The sequence below is a fragment of the Schistocerca piceifrons genome, chromosome 4 (genome assembly GCF_021461385.2).
Source record: "Schistocerca piceifrons isolate TAMUIC-IGC-003096 chromosome 4, iqSchPice1.1, whole genome shotgun sequence".
Lineage (NCBI taxonomy): Eukaryota > Metazoa > Arthropoda > Insecta > Orthoptera > Acrididae > Schistocerca > Schistocerca piceifrons.
In genome coordinates this window covers 500835468-500857765 of record NC_060141.1, presented here as the reverse complement: position 1 = coordinate 500857765, position 22298 = coordinate 500835468, and the positions used below count along the sequence as shown (strand labels likewise).

At 44.6% G+C, this 22298-nt stretch overlaps 1 protein-coding gene and 1 long non-coding RNA gene across 2 annotated transcripts in view; one reads left to right on the top strand and one right to left on the bottom strand.

Moving 5' to 3' along the window:
* The window catches only part of LOC124795948 (multiple PDZ domain protein), a 1551599-nt gene that overhangs the window by 1403263 nt on the left and 126038 nt on the right, over nt 1-22298 (bottom strand). The gene's annotated exons all lie outside the window — the stretch shown is intronic.
* LOC124795503 overlaps nt 5568-22298 on the top strand; it is a 122592-nt gene continuing 105861 nt past the window's right edge. The window contains exon 1 of the long non-coding RNA XR_007016707.1: nt 5568-5618. This is a non-coding gene — a long non-coding RNA (uncharacterized LOC124795503). The remainder of the gene's footprint in view (nt 5619-22298) is intronic.

The following is a 22298-nucleotide window of genomic DNA, read 5'->3' as shown; positions in this document are numbered from 1 at the left end:
AAGCGAACTACCGCCTCAACCCATAACTCATTAGCGGATAGTGACGCTAGTTATTACGCTACACCAACAAATACCTCTGCTATCTAATCATAGCATGTTACCCGCTGCTGAAAACCTTAATCGTACATATGTTACTTAATTGAAATTTAATTATAACAAATTGTACGAAGAACAATGCGTTTTGGGTGGATTTTCAGTGTGTCGCTGCCTTCAAATAGCCTACTCTCATAATATGCAAGTTACAATAATTCTTTTGCCCCGAATATGATGGTTTCATTATTTTATTGGAACGAATCACACAGTTCACAACGGGTTTTCCAGTGATCTCAGTTTTCTGGTGCTCAGAAATGGCATATATACATGAATGCTAGTATGGCGTCTCACAACTCTGTACTGAAGGGAGACGGCGTGCGTGTGACGTAGGTGGTGTTGTGCAATCTCATTGGTCAACGCTCAGACGCACGCTCAGAATATCTGACATGTTAGATATTGCTTGAATATTTCTGGTATCTCAACTGCAGATTTTTCAGCGCTCATTTAACTTTAGGACTCTGTATCTCAATATGAACAAAAATGGACTTGTACCACTATTGAAATAAGCCCTTCACATGTAACTCCAGTTAGTACAGAAGTCTCGGCAATGACGAATTTTCTGGTTTCTTGCTTCATTATTATTTGATTGGAGCGCCTACCGGTATCAGGGGCCGCCGTAACGGACTCGCGTCTCGTTTGCAGCTAGGTGATGTGTTACAGTGTGGTAGTTTCGTTCTGCAGTTACTCCTCTCCTCTGCGCTCTGGAACGTGAGGTGTCCCGCAGTGTGCAGTACGCGGCTACCGATGAGGGGCGCCCGCGGCTGTAGTTGTCTCAACTGCTGACACTTGGCCGATCGATGGCGGGTGGATGCCTTGTTTGGCGAAGGCTCGCGCCTCCCTGGCGCTGGAAACAGCGGCTGACGTGAAACGGATCGCCCGCTCCGTTGTGTCGCCCGTCGTTCCATTGCCCACCGCGCAAACAGAGGTTGATACGGTAGTGTCACTCACAACAGCAGGCGAGTGACGCGACCGATGCTCCAAGCGGATTCTTCCTGTCTGTTACAGCACTTCACTCACACTCAGTATCACTGATGATCGGCATCCACTGACGTAAAACTCCTTCAGCTTCGATGAACGTGTTGCCGAGCGAGGTAGCGCACTGGATGCGCGTTCCGGAGGACAAAGGTTCAAATCCGCGTCGGACCAACCCGATTTACATTTTCTGTGATTTTCTTAAATCGGTCCAGGCGAATTCCGGAAACATTCCTTTGAAATGGCGCGGCCGCTTTCCTTCTCTTCATTGAAACATGTCGACCTTGTGCTCCGTCTCTAGTGACCTTGTTGTCGACGGGACGTTAAACCTGTAAGTAGGCTGTTTAGGTTTTTATGTTGGCAACGCCACGTAGCGCTCTGTATGAAGATCACTGACTGTGCTGTGTGCAATCTGTAGCTGGTTGGCATTGTTGGAATATTCGCTATTGTAGTGTTGGGCAGTTGGATGTGAACAGCGTGTAGCGTTGGGCAGTTAGGAGGTGAGCCGCCAGCAGCGGTGGATGTGGGGGGAGAGATGGCAGAATTTTCAGAGCGGACGATCTGGACGTGTGTCCGTCAGAAAAAGGAAATTTGTAAGACTGTTCTCTATCAAAATCTTTCATTTGCTAACTGTGCCTATCAGTAGTTAGTGCCTTCAGTAGTTAAAATCTTTTATTTATCTGGCAGTATTGGCGGTCGCTGTATTGCACTAGTTCGAGTAACGAAGATTTTTGTGAGGTAAGTGAGTCATGAAAGGTATAGATTATTGTTAGTCAGGGCCATTCTTTTGTGGGGATTATTGAAAGTCAGATTGCGTTGCGCTGAAAATATTGTGTGTCAGTTTAGTGATGATCAGAATAAGTAAAGAGAGAAATGTCTGAGTACGTTCAGTTTTGCTCAGCTGTTTGAAAATCAAATAACGTAAGAGGTTTATCAGCACAGTCATTTATAATTTTCCAAAGGGGACGTTTAAAACCCTAATTTCTTCCTTCCTTTCTTCCTTCCTTCGATAATCATGTCGTTGTGCCATTGAAAACTGTACTGAATAGTGTTAGGAACTGCCTGTCTCGTAATTTGGAGAGTGAATAAAATATTTAGATAACTCAGACTGCATGCTGCCTTTGAACGGAATTTTTTCCAGAGGTTCTTCGAGCTGTAAAGTGAGAAGGAAAAGAAGGAGACCGGCAAGAATAAGCAGTGACTGCGCTACTACGAAGCAGCTAGAAGGTCCAGAGTGAAGTCTTCGGGTCGAGAAGTATCAGAATAGAACCACAAATACCAGCAATACTGTGTTCGTGCCTCAAATGTGTGTTGGTGTCCCAAATAAATGACCGTTTTTGGATTGATTTCTATCAAAATTAAAGGATCACTGTTTAGAAACCACGTAATTATCCCCCGTTGCAACGCGTAGTTTGAATTTTGGCTCAGAAATGTCTACAATCTGTAATGGTGCAAAATAGTGGCACCCTGCGATGTCACCCTGTGGCTCGGCGACGATTCAGACATCAAGTTGTCGACACTTGAGAAACAGAGGCCACATCTCAGAAGTTCATGCGAGCTGTAAGGTGGCTTACTGATGTTACATCGGCACCTAGTTTCACCACAATCCTGCCAACGCCATCGTGGACGCGTCACACCATGAGAAGAGCGTCACACGCCCTCTTACCCTCATTTCAGTAATTCCTTTGACGCCTCTAAAACGAAGGTTATCTAGAGTTGAAATCACGCGGTTTACGTATGGGTGGCCGAAGAAAATGTTTCACAGAGCTTCGCTCAGAATCGACACGAAAAGGTCTGTGGGGGTGTTGTGAAAAAGCGTCAATGAAGCCACCCCTTCCCTTGGTGCGTTGATTCCCACACATTTCGCTGTCGAAAACGACAGTTCGCAGTGCGATGGGTAACAGAACGATGTCTTTGACAAATATGGCCACTGCTGCCAACACCTGGGCGTTTCAGCCGCGGATCGTTGCGCGCGCGAGGTTGTTTACGTCTTGTGTTTCTAGCGAGTACCTATGCTGTAGACGCAACTTGGGTAACTGATACAGGAAGTCAATCATCAAAATCAGCTTCGCTACTGGATTCGCGTGACCCAAGGCTTTCGAAATCGAACGCTTCGTACGTGGACAGATCAGAATAGATCCCCAGGACCCTATAGCTTTCTACATCTCTATTACGAGTAATGTGGTTTACCTTAAATTAATGTGATAGAATTGTACGTGACCGTAAGAAATGGTTCAAATGGCTCTAGGCACTATGGAACTAAACATCTGAGGTCATCAGTCCCCTAGACTTAGAACTACTTAAACCTAACTAAGGACATGTTCCCACGAATCTACCAACTTCAGATCTCGTACCAAAGTTCTCAATTCTGGGCATAGGTTATAAAGTGGGATCTGATCCTTCAGCGCCGCCGAGGATGTAATGAGTGTGGCGTCCTAGAAAGAGCAGGGCTATTTTTTCACGAAGAAGCATGATCACGCTCTTCGTTTATCCGTGCCTGATGGTCCGTGGATGTTGACACACCCGAGCAGATCTTGGGCTGCCGGCTGTAAATAATTATGGGTCTACACCCAACAATAAGAAGACAAGGCGGGATGTGACTTGTAAGCTCGATCCCAAGTTTCATCACCCCGTTAAGAACGGGGCTTGTTCTAAAAGTGGTCCACATTTACGTGACATGGCGTAGTACGCGTCCGTGTGGTATTACAGTATTGACCACGACTACTTCCGGAACCTCGATGGGAAGTTCAAAAACCCTAATAGCGCAGAGTTCATGTCCCACGTGATCGATTGACACCGTCCCACATTGCCATCAGAATGTTTGAATTTTAGTCCATTCTCACAGTCAGCCGAGCGGTTCTAGGCACTTCAGTCCGGAACCACGCGACTGCTACGGTCGCAGGTTCGAATCCTGCCTCGGGCATGGATGTGTGTGATGTCCTTAGGTTAGTTAAGTTTAAGTAGTTCTAAGTCTAGGGGACTGATGACATCAGATGTTAAGTCCCATAGTGCTTAGAGCTATTTGAACCATTTTTTTGTTAATTTATGAAGGAAAAAGAAGTGTAGAAACGAAAAATAAAACGTCAGCAATGGATTGCAAATGTCACATTTTAAGGGGAGTAGAGTGTACACTGCCCACAGCAAGACATTGCAAGGTGATCTAATTTGATGGGGATGCATTTAAAAAGAAAAAAATCGCATTGTAAATGGGGCAAATTCTGACAAGCACAAACCAGTTCCCTAAGGCGACTGGCGTTAAAGATAACGCCCATTCTGAAGACAAATCCTTACGTTAAAACTGTCCAGGACGTGTTTATGATTTTCCTCGAGTAGAGTGCCCACATCTGCACAATGAGGCTACAAAAGTACTAGGATATTTCGTTCAACATACATGTGTGAAGGGCTTTTTTCGAAAAGAGTCTTGATTACTTGGCAACCTGAGTTCAAAAATCTGTGGAATTGTCTGCATCTGTCCATATGCCGGCCGTTTGTACCAGACAAAAATTATGTGGTGTCGTCAGAGCGGCATATGTAATTAAATAATACTGAAAATATGTTTCGTTTGTGATCTATGTTGCTGAGAAATAGTAAACAAAGTCATATGCAGTATGGCTGTATTGCCTTCTAAATATGGCACGTTCGCAGTTCTCCCCCTTTCCCCTCCTCCCGCTCAGACAGCATGGCATGGGGGGAAGTGTGCTTCCAGGGTGAGCGCTTGGCATGTGAACCAAGCCCTGGTCGCCCCTGCTCTACATATCGAACAAATGATTGTCGACTTCATCACAAGAACGCCGTGATACTTTTTTTTTTCTTCGATGTAGCACTGTGACTACGATCGGCGACGATCTATATTTTCACTTTCTATTGGCACTATTTTCAGGTATTTGAGTTTTCGATAAAATGGTTCAAGTGGCTCTAAGCACTATGGGACTTAACATCTGAGGTCATCAGTCCCCTGGACTTACAACCTAACTAACCTAAGGACATCACACACATCCACGCCCGAGGCAGGATTCGAACCTGCGACCGTAGCAGCAGCGCGGTTCCGGACTGAAGCGCCTAGAACCGCTCGACCACAGTGGCGGGCAGTTTTCGAGTATTGCAGTAAATTCAGTTATTTTCTAAGAGAGACCTTCAAGCATCTCATTCGCCGGGAAAATCTACGAACACACATATCAAAACTTGTTGTAAAATAGACTTTATTTCATTATCTTGAGAAGAAACATCTGGAGAAACAAACATTCTTTATTTTCAAAATGAACCTCATCCTATGCCGAGTTTGTCGAAATCCTTAACGCCGGTATGCGAATTGGAGAAGGGCAGCGCCTTTGAGGGTGAAATAGAAGCTAACAAAGGACGGGCGCCCCAGTGGAGAGGCGTCGTGACGCCGAGGTCCCGCTCCCCGCCGCCGCCGGCGGTCGGCAGTTCTCGTGAACGCTCGGCCGCGTCTCTGGGAGGGACGCGACGCCACGCCGACGCCGCCACCGCCGACGCCAGTCGACGCTCGACGGGGGTTCGTGCGCTGCCGCTCTGCGAGCCGCGGTGCGACGCCGGTGAGTAGCGCGCTAGCACAGCTGCCTGCTCGCCGATCCGGTGGGCGGCTCCACCCACAATCACTGGCTACAGTTCCGCCTCCCGGACGAAAAGAGTCAGCCGCACCCACGTCCGCATTTCACGGTGAGGTCCTCACAGTAGATAACGACAGTAGATTGCTCACTTGTGATTCGACAATTTTAGCTCTGTTTTGTCTACTTTTTGTGTTCAGTGACTCGTCACTAGGGAAGGAGCACTAGCTTGTACTGGATAAGGATGGATCGTGTTTTGAGGTGTAGCTTAAATGGATCGCTCCGGTGCCCGGCTCACACGAATTACGACAAGCACGAAAAACTTGCCCCTTCGCTGAAACGGCATATGAACAGCGCCTTCTGCGTCGAAGCTCCCACAATCATTGAAAAAGACGAGGGATATCTGAACCACTTCGTACTTGAATGTACTAAATATGCGTCACTTCGAAATAAACAGCGGGAAAACCTCGCAAAATTTTCCTGCCAACAAACATTAAAACCCTTACGAGTAAGAACAGTCCTGAAATTGTCGGTGTAATACGAAGTTACCGTAAGAAAAGGGTGAAATATGATGCTTCAAAAACTGGTGTTCGGAAATTCGTACATGTATAAATAACCATATACTTTCCATAAAACTTTCTCAATTGAACTTACGAAAACCATTCATAAATGGCTGCACTGTTTCCAGCAAAACGCTTGTGAAAACAAGAAAACGAAGCACTGACGTCAGAGAAAAATAAAAACACAGTATTAGAAAACTGATACACCGCCACGACAAATGACAATGACAAACGCCATGGTGTTTATGTTCTGGGGCTTCCCGCTGTAAATAAACGCTTGTTGACGTTACAGTTGTTTGTGACACTAAGTATAGCCGAAAAAAAAAGTTTTCGTATACTACGGTTATGTTTTTTCCCGATGTCAACTCCTTTTTTTAAAAATTTCATTGGCCTTTTGCTGAAACAGTAGTCACTTATGAGAGTGTTTTTTTTTAATTTCAGTTAACGGGATTCAAAAATACTGTTATTTTCTACATGCATAAATTTACAAACATCATATACTTGATGGGCAAAGCACCGTGGATGAAATCTCAATACAGTGAGAAATTGCTACCAGAAATGAATGGTAACCTGCGCAAAAGAGAGGATGGACTCCGAGCAACTTGTGGATCTCCTCGTGTGTTGTCTACGTGAAACAAAGTCACCGCATGTTCAGACCAAGTGATGATCAAGTAAAAAGTAAAATAAAAACAAAGTACTACTTCCTCGCTCGCAGTAAGTCTTCAGAGTCGTCAATCTTCTCACTAACTACACATAGGAACTTCGCGGTCACGCTTAAAGAAGTAAGACACCTTGAAAATGAGTTCACGCGGTGCCCCGTGATTCCGGAGACATACCATGGCTTTTAATTTCCATTTTACTTAGGGTCAGAAATAGAAATATGCGCAACATCAACGAATAAATATTAAGTCCCAAACATGATCATCACGGTGACTAAAGCATCTGTCGTGGTGGTCCATCAGTTGTTTAATACTGTGATTTCGTTTACAGCCAGTATCAGTTTTTTTTTAATGTAATGGGCTTTAAGCTGGATATAACACAGACATTTACGAGTGGTTCTCCTAAGAGTAGGTAAGAGAATTAAATCTGACGTATATTGTTATTTTGTCCGCACATAAACTAACAAACGAGAGTATTTGACGCGTCAGAAATTTCATACAGATTTTTATATGGAACACGTTGTTATACTTTTAATTTCGATACCTGCTGACTTATTAGCGTTTTAATGTCTGTTGGCATCCACATTTTCATGAGGTGTTCTCACAGATTATTTTAGTGTGGAGCGTATTTAGTGCATCCCAAAGTGCTGCGGTTCAAATCTCCGCCGTATTCTGGATGTTCGCTGTGTGTGGGAGGGTCTGTCACTCCGATCCTAAGAGGTGCGCAGTGAAATACGTGTCCCCGACCTTATTAGGGTAACTCATCTCACATTAGATTCTTCTAATTGTACCACTGATTTTTATGTGTGGAGAGCTGGAATTTAGCGTACGTAAATTTCTTTTCCTGCTGCGGTGTTTGCCATTGCTGGTATACCAATCTTCCTGAAATGTGGAGAACGCTGAAATACTGAGGTTGTATAAGTAGTGGTTTCCGTTCTATAATGCTGTATTCTGCAAGGCCATCTACTTCTACATGCTGCCTGATACCTGAGTGCGCCTGTAGCCACATTAAGTGAACATTTTCATTTTCTTTCTTGGTTAGTACTAATAATTCCATCGTGCCATCTAACATTATTTTTACCTGACGTCGGTCCCTACGGCTAAATAAAAATACTTTCAAATATTTTGCTTCTTTATATTTTCAAAGTGTTGTTAGTGATTACATGAGAACCGATCGCGATTAATTACCGCTGAGAAATATTTAAGAATACAGTAGACGAAGATAACGGTATTTCCAATACCACCTGCCAAGAATGTTGTCGCTTACTTGTTGAGTCACGCAATGACACTGCGTCTCTGTTCTCGTATGAAGGCCGCCCCTCTTAACCAGTGCCTCCTCTTTGCAAAAAGGCAGGTATCAATCATTGCCAAGTTCGAAATGAAAAGTATGTGTACAAACGGATCCCCCCTCCGATCTTTCACGAAGTTACTTTGTTACAGCAATATGCAACCTCTAATTACCTCGCAGTGGGTCGACAACAGAAGACTGCATACCTTACGGCTTGTTTTGAATGGCACTTAGCTATTTTCGAAATTTTCTAGAACAATTCATACGATTAACTTACCTTTTCTCCATTAAATCCTGAATATATATATGGAGAAATAGCAGCCTCTTCTTTTTCAAAAGCCAAAACCTGAGAAGGTAGCGATACTGGAGGGTGGGGTGGATGTTCTAATTCATTCCAAATATGTTCAATCGTGCTCAGGCTGGGACTGTAGGCAGGTCAGTCTGTTTCAGAAATGTTATTTTCCACAGTCTAGTGCTTCACAAATGTTACTTTATGACACGGTGCATTATCATTCTGATACAAACAACCATCGAACGTTCCTCTACTGCACGCAGTACATAATGCTGTAAGATTTGTTCATACCATTCCATATTTAGGGTTTTATTAAGTGTAATAAGGGGATCACGCTATAATCACGAAAAACACTTCCATATTGTAACTCCACCTCCTCCTTTCTTCACTGCTAGCACTACACACGGCATATAATGCTCACCGGACATTCGCCAAACCCAAACCCTTACATCGGACTGCCACAGGGTATAGTGAGCGTCTTTACAACACCTCAAGCGTCGCTTACCACTGATTATAGAAATGTATGGCTTATGAGGATTCGCTCAACCACTGGTTCCCATCCTTGACCACAGTCATTGTGGTAGCTGGACTGCTGGTAGGAGTTGAGAAAAATGATTCCTTTCGCTGGTTTCATTCGATTTTTACAACCGCCCTCCGCAATACTCGATGGGCCGTGGTCGTCAGTACACGGGGCCTGAATGGTCTTGGGTTAGCTGTGACTGTTCCTTCGCGTTAACACTTCGCATTCACGTCACCAACAGCCGAATTCGGCAGCTTCAGTGTTCCTGATGGATCTGTTGCTCAGGTGGCAGCCAATGACTGGTCCGTTCGAAGTCAGAGCTCTCCTGACCGAGCCCTTGCGCTGTTAGTACTTCTCTATTGACAACACCACACGAGCGAATTAAAGGTGATATATTCGACATATACGGAGGGTAATAGGTAATAGGGGTAACCATAAAGGCGGAGACATCGCAAACATTCCACCAACAATTGCAAACTGCATTACGTCGGATTGGGTGTTTACCGACAGTATACAGGCCTACGGAAATTTATTTATATAAGTTAACATGTATAAATAACTGCTTGTGAATTATTTGGAGGGAAAACTAAAATTAATTATCATGAAACCATATAAGACGGTAGTATCTGTTCCCGAAAGACCAGTTACCGTCAATGACCATGCAGCTTTGCTAGAAATGAAATGATAATTAAATGGACACCCTAGCTGCAAGCAGGCGTTGATACACTTCATTGGGGACATGTTGAAATGTGTGCCCCGACCGGGTTCGAGTCCCGGTCGGGGCACACATTTTCAACATGTCCCCAATGAAGTGTATCAACGCCTGCTTGCAGCTAGGGTGTCCATTTAATTATCATTTCATATCATGAAACCATTATCTTTTTACTGGCGTGAGCACCAGTAACCGTTTCGACACCTAACTGAGCGTAACTTTTCGTATAAAAGATGGGACTTACCCTTGGACTTACCCTTATACTTTTCTGACCTCGGATTTAATTCAATTCGCCACCTCAATGATAACATCAGTTCAACGTGAAACAAAAAGTCGATTCGTAGATAAACTGCGAGAATAACAGATCTAGACACAGTAGTTGCAATGTAAGTGGACCTATTAAAGGAACTGAATTTAGGGCGGTTTGTCCTACACAGGAGAGACGTCGAATTAAAAGGACTGTCGTACAAAAATAAATCGAGATGTTTCACTTTATGATGGTACCTCAGTCGTTTCTATAAATTATATGATAAATATGATAACGTTTATCAACAAAAGTTTCGTCTTTGTGTGGCAGCCACTGATTTTTAGTTACTTCTAGGTAAAGGTATTACGGCAACTAAATTCTGTCCGTAGTAACTATAATTTGACTTTTCTACACTGAAGTTCCGTTCGATTCGGCGTAATACATCCGTCATCAGGGAATGCTGTTCATCTACTCCCGATTTTCACCTTCGTTTGCCATGATAACGGTATTTGCGAGGAAAACAGTATTTCAATAAAATGCTGAGAACGTTTCCTGATGTTTCTAATCACTAGCATCGCCGTGAATAGCGAAAATGAAAAACAAAATCGGCAGAGACCCGTCTCTCTTAATAATGGAGCTCTAAATCCAAAATGTGACAGGCCAATAAAATTACGTCTGGAGAGAGAGAGAGAGAGAGAGAGAGAGAGAGAGAGAGAGAGAGAGAGAGAGAGAGAGAGAGGGGGGGGGGGGAGGAGAGGGAGAAGGGGAGAGGGAGAGGGAGATTCACTGTTTCTTTTAACTCTATAAATTTTTATACATCTGTTCGTTAGATCGATCTAAAATTGTAGTTATTTTTAATAATGGCACCCTTCCGACAGAAAAGATTCATGACAAATGATGAAACAAGATAAAGAACAGGTTTATCAAATTGTTTCTGAACTTGCTTAACGATCCCTTCGAGTGTTGATATTCGCGTCTCAGACGCACAAGACGGTGCATTAATTGTTCGCTGTAAGAAGGTTCTGAGCGCAGTAGCTGACCACAGCAGCTGCACCTGTAGAAGCCGAAGGACTCAGTCGGCAGCGACAGCATTCTCTGCGCAGCCAACTGCAGGCAGCAGACGGCGAAGTGTTCATCGCATGTACGTAACCATAAACGAAAGCATACCTATCCTACTGAATCGAAGTTTACACAATAACGTTACATGTAACTGAGTTTTAAATGGTTCACATTTATTGGCGTTTTCAATGAAGACAGACTCTACACACATTACTGAAAAATAAAGCTGGTAGCGATCGGAAATGTCGGTCTGGAGACGTACACCGCCTTCCGATTTCAATCGAAGAGGCTGCCACCGTCAGCCGCTGCGCCAGAAGCCGTTTTAGAGTGCACAGCTGATTATAACTGCGGCAGTGGGCGTACCGCGAGCCCGAACAACCACTAGGCAGGTACTTGGGTGCACACGGAGCGGCGAGTCGGAACAGGTGCAGAAGTCCCGCGCAGAAGGACGGCCACGCGGCGAGCAGACTCGCTGCTAATAAATATCCCGCTCTCTCTCTCGGCGTTTTCAATTTATATTCATAGCGAAGATAAATGCGTCACTTTCGAAATGGGACTACTCCAGCGGTATATGAAGTTAGGCGACGAGTGGCGCGGAGGTGGAGCGACAATTTCTGCGGCGTCGGCGTCAGCTGGCGGCGGTAACTTGTTGCGGCGACGTCCTTGGGCGTCCGCCGGCGCCCCGTCACTCCAGACGCTGCCTCTGCCTTTGCCTTCAATATGCGCAGCAATATGTGCCAGCTTTCCCTCCCGGGTCGAAGCAATCCTATCGAGCTCCGCCCCTCGAAAGGAAGGGACATCGGAAACTGGGAGCAACTGGCAGATATGCATGCACGGCAGATGAACATTGCTTGCGTATTTAAATATCGACAACCACGTAGTACGCCAACGCGACTTTATTGCTCCAGTGCTATTTATGACAAATGCTTGGCAAGACTGACCCTATAACTTACTTTAGACAATAGACTGAAGAAAGAAAAATCACATTTATAGACTTGTAAATACAGAAAATGCTTCGAACAATGTCGAGTCGAATATATTCCTAGAAATTCTGAATTTTTCGGGGATGAAATACATGGAGTCAAAAGTTATCTCCCGTAGAAACCAGACTGAACTTACTAGAGTCGAGGTACACGGCAGGATGGCAGTAGTCAAAAAATCTAATGGGGCTTAACTGCTAAGGTGATCAGTCCCTAAGCTTACACACTACTTAACCTAAATCATCCTAAGGACGAACACACACACCCATGCCCGAGGGAGGATTCGAACCTCCGCCGGGACCAGCCGGACAGTCCATGACTGCAGCGCTTTAAACCGCTCGGCTAACCCCGCGCGTCTGGCAGTAGTCGACAAGGGAGTAAGATATGAGTTGCAACACATCCCAGTGCTGTTCAATCTGTACTGCAGCAAGCAGTAAGCAGTAAAGGAAACCGAGGAAAATCTTCTAAAGTAAATTACAGACCAGGCAGGAGAAACGAAAACTTAAAGGTTTGCTGGTGATTTGGAAAATCAATTGAGTGCAAGAATGGATAGTATCTTCAAAAGAGGTTTCAAGGTGACTGCCAACAAATTTGAAACTAAGGTAATGGAATGTAGTCCAACAAATCAGACGATGCTGTGGAAATGAGATTAGTAAATGAGTTAGCAACACTAGTAGACGAACTTTGCTATTTGGGTTCTAAAATAACTTACGATGGTAGAAATAAAGGGGATGTAAAATGCAGACTGGCGATATGAAGAAAAGCTTTCTCGAATAATGGAAGTACGTTGTCATCAGTACATATTATAAATTGAAGTTCCCTGTCGCCTTTTTACTGTCTCTATCTGAACGCTAATTTCGGCAACTGCTGTAGGGATTTTGATACGGTTTTCGCCAGTAGACAGATTCACGAAGAAGATTTCTGTACGTAATTTATAAATATTTCGAACAAATTGGCTGAATTATGATGATGTATGTCAATTAAATCGCGCAATTGAGAACTTTCCTGGCGTGAGCTACTTGAATCTTTTAATGTCAATAACTCCAGTATGCAATACAACGCTGCAACGGTATATTTTGTTAGAGACTATCGGTTCGGTCTGGGATCAAACTATCATCGGTTCCAAAGACCATCTCAGCTATGCATTAGCGTAATTGTAAGAAGTTGTCAGAAGTACAGTGTTTCATCATTGATATAAACATCTGGTATACACTGAAATGTACATCTGACAACAGTTATTACAGTTACGCTAATACGTAGCTGACATGGTTTTTGGGCCCGATGATGGTCTGATCCTGGACCGAAATCGATAGTCATTAATAAAATATACCGTTACTGCTGTATATTTCATAATGCAATTCTTAACGGTCATTAAAGCTGTACAGTAACCATCCCCACAAAGTGTTTCCGAATCGTTTAAGTTATACTAGGATACTGAGTTATTATTCAGTTACTTCACGGTGGTCTCCGAATTTCAAAGATAACTCTACGCGGTTGTCCGTACATAAAATTACTGCTACGCCAGACAAGTCAACAGGCTGTAGATACTTCGTGCTACCCGTGCGAAGCCGGGGCTGGTCACTAGACAAACACAGTAAGTTTTACGAAGTCTTTTTCTGAAAATATTCTTTTCAAGTGCAGCCTTATATGGAATTGACACATGGACGATTAACATCTCAGACAAGAAGAGGTAGAATGCTTTGAAACGAGTTCTAAAGAAGAATGCCAAAAATCATAAAGACATAACGATTAAATAATGAAGTGTTGCTGGACTGAAATGGAAAGAGAAAAGGTTAATGCTACGACTTGACTAAAAGAAGGGATAGCATAATAGGATACGTACTGAGACATCAAAGAACTGTCATTTTGGTAATGGAGGGCATTGTTGAAGGGAAAAAACTGTAGACCATGGCTTGACTGCAGTAAGCAGGTTCACAAAGAAGAAGTGTGAGTTGTTATGCAGACAGAAAATGCCTTGCATTGGCTAGCTGCATCACACCAGTTTCTGAACTGATGACTGTGACAAGGACACAGTAGGTCAAGGGTTTCTGTTCCTCTGGCATAGCTTTACCACAGTTCATGACAATAAGAGTTACTTCTAAATCTGTATTAAGAATGTGACACCTTGTAGATAGTACTGTTTTCTTTGTAGGCCATGTGTGGTATTACTGCAGGAAGTCAACTGTCTTCCCGCCCAGAGTGATGGGGGAGGTAAAAAAACAGCACAGAATTATGATTTCGTTGCTGCTGCCACTTTAATTGGTGTCAAAAACACTTCCTAAATAATTACTTGTAGTAATTTCAAACAATGGAAATTCCAGATTGGACTTATCAACAATATCATAAAAAGGACAGTTGCTATTAACGTAAAGATATCACACCGAATCGCAGACAGGCACAACGAAAAGACTGTTCCACAGTGAGCTTTTGGCCGAAGTTTTCTTCAGAATGGAAACAAAACACACACATTTTCCGGCGCGCGACGTCTGCTTGTGCTTGTGTGTGTGTGTGTGTGTGTGTGTGTGTGTGTGTGTGTGTGTGTGTGTTTTCCCTTTGGCCGAAAGCTCGATGTGTAACAGTCTTTTCGTTGCGCCTGTCTGCAACTCGATGTGCCATCATATTTACGGCGACCAACAATCTATTCTTGTCACAAATGTAGTAATTTATCACTGGCCAATTTCGACAGCGTGGTCATTGTCAATTATACTGATAATGACTACGAATGGCTACGAATAAAATATTTTATTCGAGTAACAGACACCCTCAGCAGAACCGTGTCATTTATCAATCAATATTTAATGGCTTTGGACGCAAACATATGGAAAACCATATTAGAAACACGTTTAATTATTAATGGAAAGTCGGACGATAAAACTGAAAATGAGGTAATGTCAGAAAGACGCACCTAAGTAAACATCATCATACCCGACCGAGTTGTAGGGATAGTTCTATGCTCACCAAAAGTGAAGCTGGATATAGAAAATAGTTGCGCGAAACCTTTCAGCGAAACGTCATGTGACGCAAAACAAACAAAGGCAAGCTATGACCGTAATCTTGTTAGAACGTAGCAGTCACTGTAGGATCATCAACTCATGAAGCACGTGGCAACTATTGTAGCAAAGTTTTTTCCTCGGATGTAAACGTGACGCTCGTAGCTCTCTTGCCAAGGTCTCCGCTGGCATGAAGATAATACGCGGTGCTGATTGTGCATATTTTGTACATTTAAGAACGCGCAGAAAAAAAGAGGACGTTCTCATTGGGTATACGTAAAAGTGCAGCGCGCGAAAAACTAAGTTATCTCAGCGAGCCTGGTGAGTAATTAATTCTATTTTGGTTCGTGTTTGAGTGGAGCTTCGCGTTAATTAATTATTGCGGTCTTCGTGGAATCGTTTACATTCAATTTTGATCAATCAAGGCGATATTCGAGGAAAGTAATTAACGGTAATTAGGGTCAGTTCCGCTGAAGGTTGATCTCTGCTGATGTGGCCCCGCTCAAAGATAGCGACCCCACTCTTCTGCGTAGTAAAAAGAAATGCAAGGGTTAAAAAAAAGTGGCAGACAACAACAATAATCATACGAAACAATAACAGATAGATTAATTCTTTAGTGGATAAATAAGTTTTTGTTAATTTGCGACCGTTCAGTAATAAAAATCACAAAAGATGCGCAAAACACCTTTCATCTTGAGGAAAACATCCAGTTACCCTAATTCCTGCGCGCATGCACCTGCTTTAGACAGGACGCCTTCAGTAATTTTAGCGCGGATACTTCGGTCGGACAACACACTCCTCAAGAACATCGCCAACGAAAGATAAGGTTCAGGGATGGTATTCCGGCGCGGCACCTATCTTTAATCTGCCAGGGAGCTTTAACAACACATGCTTCGCTGCAGAGAGAATTGAAACAGCCCCCGGGTTACGCCACAGCCACTACTCCGGAACATTATTTCCTAAAATAATGTTTTCCAGTGGGGAGCGAAAACAACTTATGTGAATGTTGATGTCCACGATGGCAACATTGGACAGTTGCCGCGTGACGGTTGAAAGTTCATAACGGAGAATAAAATTACGAAGGTATCAAGTGTAGAACAGAATGAAATTATAATCAGACAGATGAGTTCGTAATGCTTTGATTTTGATGCTCTAACAACAGCCTTGTTTTCAGACTGAGCTATACGAATGGAGCGAGGTGGCGTATTGGTCAGCATATTTTGAATCACATTCGGGAGGGCTACAGTTCGAAGTCGTGTTTGGCCATCCGTATTCCTTAAATTATTCCAACCAAATGCCGGGATGGTTCCTTTGAAAGGGCACGGCCGATTTCCTTCCCCATCTTCGATACAGTCGGAGCTTGTGCTCTGTCTCTAATGACTTCTGTATCGACGCGACATTAAACCATTACTTTCCTTCCTTTCTAAATTAAAAGAATTTTGCTCCCCCTGATAATCGAATGACAGAATCACCTTATAGCTCAAATATTTTCGTACTCAGTGGATCATGTTTCATTAAGGTCTGAAAATATAGCTTGCTTTACGGAATAATTCATGAAAAAAATTGGGCCTAAATACGCCAATGGCCATTAAAATTGCAACACCAAGAAGAAATGCACATGAAAAACGGGTATTCATTGGACAAATATATTATACTAGAACTGACATGTGATTACATTTTCACGAAATTTGGGTGCATAGATTCTGAGAAATCAGTACCCAGAACAACCACCTCTGGCAGTAATAACGGCCTTGATACGCCTGGGCATTAAGTCAAACAGAGCTTGGATGGCGTGTACAGGTACAGCTGCCCATGCAGCTTCAACACGATACCACAGTTCACCAAGAGTAGTGATTGGCGTATTGTGACAAGCCAGTTGCTCGGCCACCATTGACCAGACGTTTTCAATTGGTGAGAGATCTGGAGAATGTGCTGGCCAGGGCAGCAGTCGAACGTTTTCTGTATCCAGTAAGGCCCGTACAGAATCTGCAACATGGGGTCGTGCATTATCCTGCTGAAATGTAGGGTTTCGCAGGGATCGAATGAAGGGTACAGCCACGGGTCGTAACACATCTGAAATTTAACGTCCACTGTTCAAATTGCCGTCAATGCGAACAAGAGGTGACCGAGAGGTATAACCAATGGCACCCCATACCATCACGCCGGGTGATACGCCAGTATGGCGATGACGAATACACGCTTCCAATGTGCGTTCACCGCGATGTCGTCAAACAGGGATGCGACCATCATGATGCTGTAAACAGAATCTGGATTCATCCGAAAAAAATGACGTTTTGCCATTCGTGCACCCGGGATCGTCGTTGAGTATACCACCGCAGGCGCTCTTGTCTGTGATGCAGCGTCAAGGGTAACCGCAGCCATGGTCTCCGAGCCGATAATCCATGCTGCTGCAAACGTCGTCGAACCTTTCGTGCATATGGTTGTTGTCTTGCAAACGCCCCCATCTGTTGATTCAGGGATCGAGACGTGGTTGCACGATCCGTTACAGCCATGCGGATAAGATGCCTGTCGTCTCGACTGCTAGTGATACGAAGCCGTTGGTATCCTGCACGGCGTTCCGTATTACCCTCCTGAAACCACCGATTCCATATTCTGTTAACACTCAGGACAAACGCGAGCAGCAATGTCGCGATACGATAAACCGCAATCGCGATAGGCTACAATCCAACCTTTATCAAAGTCGGAAACGTGATGGTACGCATTTCTCCTCCTTACACGAGGCATCACAGCAACGTTTCACCAGGGAACGCCGGTCAACTGCTGCTTGTGTATGAGAAATCGGTTGGAAACTTTCCTCGTGTCAGCACGTTGTAGGTGTCGCCACCGGCGCCAAACTTGTGTGAATGTTCTGAAATGCTAATCATTTGCATATCCCAGCATCTTCTTCCTGTCGGTTAAATTTCGCGTCTGTAGCACGTCATCTTCGTGGTGTAGCAATTTTAATCGCCAGTAGTGTATAATTTTACGTAGCTTGTAGAAACTACCTTAGAGTCTAGAAGGTAAAAACATGATGTTTTTGTGAATAAGGGTGGCCGAGTTAATGAAATTACGGCTAAAGAAAATGTGTTTAACATCTGCACCCGCATATATATTCTGGAAACCACCGTAAGGTGCGTGGTAGAGGATATCCTGTTCCACTACTATCCATTTTCTTACCTGTCCCATTCGAAAATACAGCGAGGGGAAGACTTTATATGCCTCCGTATGAGCTCTAGTTTCTCGTATCTTATCTACGTGCTTTTCACGAGACATGTATATTAGCGGCAGTAGAACCGTTCTGCAGTCAGCTTCAAGTGATGGTTCTATAAATTTTCTCAACAGTGTTCCTCGAAAAGACCTTCGCATACCCTTCAGGGATTCCTATTTGAGTTGCCGAAGTATGTCTATAACACCCGCGTGTTGTTCGAACCTACTGGTTACAAATCTAGCGTCGGCCAGAGTGGCCGTGCGGTTCTAGGCGCTACGGTCTGGAGCCGAGCGACCGCTACGGTCGCAGGTTCGAATCGTGCCTCGGGTGTGATGTCCTTAGGTTAGTTAGGTTTAGTTAGTTCTAAGTTCTAGGCGACTGATGACCTGAGAAGTTAAGTCGCATAGTGCTCAGAGCCATTTGAACCATTGAACAAATCTAGCAGCCCACCTGTCTTCCTTTAATCCGAATTCGTACGAATCCGAAGCACTCGAGCAGTACTCCAGAATAGGTCGCACCATTATCTTACATGCGGTCTCCTTTAAAGATGAACCACACTTTGCTAAAATTCTCTCAATAAACCGAAGTCGACCATTCGCCTTCCCTACCACAGCCGTCACATGCTGGCTCCATTTCATACCGGTTTGCGACGTTACGCACAGATATGTAAACGACGCGACTGTGTGAAGGGGGACGTTCCTAATGCTGTATCCGAACATTACGGATTTGTTTTTCGTAGTTATCCGCATTAACTAACATTTTCCTAAATCTGGGGCCAGCTATCAATCATCACACCAACTCGAAATTTTGTCTAAATCATTTTGTATCCTGCTACAGTTACTCAACTTCGACGCCTTCCCGCATACCACAGCATCATCAGCAAACAAGCGCACGTTGCTGCCCACCACGTCCGCCAGATCATTTATGTATACAGAAAATAACCGCGGTCCTATCACACTTCGTTGGGGGACTCCTGACGATACCTTTGTCTCTGATGAGAGGAAAAAAAAACGGTTCAAATGGCTCTGAGCACTATGGGACTTAACTTCTGAGGTCATCAGTCCCCTAGAACTTAGAACTTCTTAAACCTAACTAACCTAAGGACATCACACACATCAATGCCTGAGACAGGGTTCCAACCTGCGACCGTAGCGGTCGCGCGGTTCCAGACTGAAGCGCCTAGAACCGCTCGGCCACAACGGCCGGCACCGTCGAGGACAACATACTGGATTCTGTTACTTAAGACATATGTGTGAACATATTACATATGCTCGCACCTTAACAGTCTGCAATGGGGCACCGCAAGAAATGCATTCCAGAAATCTAGAACTGTGGGATCTCAAAAAATGGTTCAAATGGCTCTGAGCACTATGGGACTTAACATCTGAGGTCATCAGTCCCCTAGCACTGAGAACTACTTAAACCTAACTAACCTAAGGACATCACACACATCCATGCCCGAGGCAGGATTCGAACCTGCGACCGTAGCGGTCGCGCGGTTCCAGACTGTAGCGCCCAGAACCGCTCGGCCACCCCGGCCGGCAACTGTCGGGTCTGCCTGTTGCCCTTCATCCATATTTCGCAATGTATCAAGTGGGGAAAGGCCAAGCGAACTCACCAAAAAAAAACCTTCTTGCTGCAGATGACAAACTATATGAGCACTTGATGAAGGTCCTGCAAAGCCTAAACTCCTGGGCACTACGGTAGTGACTGCAATAGATACAAAAACTTGTTTGGACCTAATTTTTATTCAGGAATTATTTCTAAAACTATTATATCATCAACCCTTAATAAAATATAATCCACTGATGATGGCACAAATACGCCGAAACACGTTTGAGCAGAAAGGAGATTTTGTTAAAGGTAATGAAAATCCCATTATTCAGACAGCTGACGTAGCGTTTCATCTCTAATGCTGAAATGAATGTGGTGATGTCTGAAACTTGCCTTCATTCCTTTATCTGTAATGCATACTGAATGGCAAACGTATCACACAGTTCGATGCTGCCCCATTACCATGCTTAAGGGGAGTGTACGTCACACAGGCACGGAGCCTACAACAGACGAAATGGGAGCGGAGGGCGCTTAGGAGGGAGGTGGAGGTTGTTTTATGCACGCGACCGCCGTACAAGCTCGCGGAACAAGGGAAGCGGCCATAAAGCAGCGGAGAATGCAACAGGTAGCGCCGGAGCGCTTATCTGGCGTTCACGGGCCGGCGCGCTGCGCGACTGAACACCCGCCATCAGCACTCGTTCAGCAGCCATACCTCCTCACACACAGAACACGCCCTGCATGGTGTGTGGCTACAGTAGTAACGTTTAATTGGCGAAAGAGGTATCACTACGTCAACATATGACATCTTTTGTATGCAGTTCGTGCATCACGTTTTTTACCCATCGTTTCGTCACTGTCCTATGGCCAACCAATGAATGATGGAGTGCAGTGCGGTGTGTATCCATGATACATACAATGTCTGACAAAAAAAAGAGAAGGTCCCAGAAAGGGAGGAGAAAACGAACCTTATTGTGTTGAGGAGCTATGTGAAGTTATTTCAATGATTACAATACCGAGTCAAATTTACAAACAACTTGGCAGTGCGAGCCCACGTATCAGTATGACTTGCACCCCCTCTGACCTCCTTGCATGCGCTGATTCGGTTGGGAAGGGTGTCATAAAGCCTGAGGCCAGCTGGGCTACAGCTGTTGTACGTGGTCATTGATATCTGAAATGCCGGCACTAGGACGGAGTTGATGTCCGACCCAGTTCCATACATGTATCGGAAGCAGATCTGGGGATCTTGCTACCCAACGGACTACACAACCACACTGACAGTTCATAGAGAGACGAGCCACGTGGGGACGACAATTATCCAGTTTGAAAATGGCACCACGATGCTTTCAGATGAGAGGTGACACATGAGGACGCAGGATGTCAGTGTCGTAACGTATTGTCGTCAGAATTCCCTCAGCCACTACCAGTCGTGACCTGAGGTCATAACCGATGTTCCCCACACCACGACGCAAGGAATAACACCTGTGTGCCTCTCCAAAAGATTGAAAGAATTGTTTATCTCTACAGGTCGCCGCCATAGTCGCCGACGGTGGTGGTCTGGGGTAACGCAGAACTGCGATTCACGGTTGAACACAGTGCGACGTCTTTCATCAGCAGTCCGTGCTTCCCTGTCACGGCACCACTCCAAACAGTTTCTTTTGTGGTGGTTGCGACAGACTCGGAATAGGCGGGTAATTCCCAAGTCCGGCTACTGATAGTCTCCAACCAATGCTGCAGAATGCCACAAAATGTTGCATGGAGTGTATTATGTATTCTCGGAAGGCAGGAGCAGGTGTGAAGGGATTACGATGTGCTTGGCGAACAATACGGCGATCCTCCCTTGTGGTGATCGACCGGGAACTTGCCGACGATTACGTCTGCCCTCACGTTCCCACGGTGTCCAACAGTGGTCCACTGTTACATCCATATGCTCCACAAATCTGGATATAGCACGATTCGACCAGGCGGCCAAATGGAGACCCACAATGAGGCCGCTCTCAAACCCTGTCAGGTGCCGATAACGCTGTCTCACACGAGTACGCGCCCTTCACAGTGATCATTAGATATCTGATGCTGTTCACGCCCCTTATGTACACCACCAGGCTTGGTAACAACGCTAAAAAAGAACACCATTAATGCATTCTTATGGCTGTTCTACCTGTCTAACCATTTACATAGTCGCCGATTATGTGTACGTGAAAGAAAGTTACACTGGCATCCAAGCAAGTTTTATGAGTGCTTCACTTTTTTTGTCAGGCAGTGTAAATTATGGGCACATGCTTGTCACTACAAAACTCCGTAGTGCGAGATCCATGTCGTCCTTGTCAGCAAAAGTAACTAAAATCTAAATGAACGCAGACTTTTGGGCCTTCAGTTACTACACAGGTAAGGATCCAACGGGGAAACGGCCATTTAGGGTGACAATACGAAATAGCCCCAACTCCGGCAATCTATACACTCGCTGGAACGGGATTTTTAAAGAGAATCCATCAGGATCACTCAGCCTCACTTTCATCGATGTCCTTGAGAAGAACGCGCAGCGTCTGCGTAATCAGTTTGCATCGCCGAGAACCTAGTGGAAGGCGCTACGTTAACAAATGTC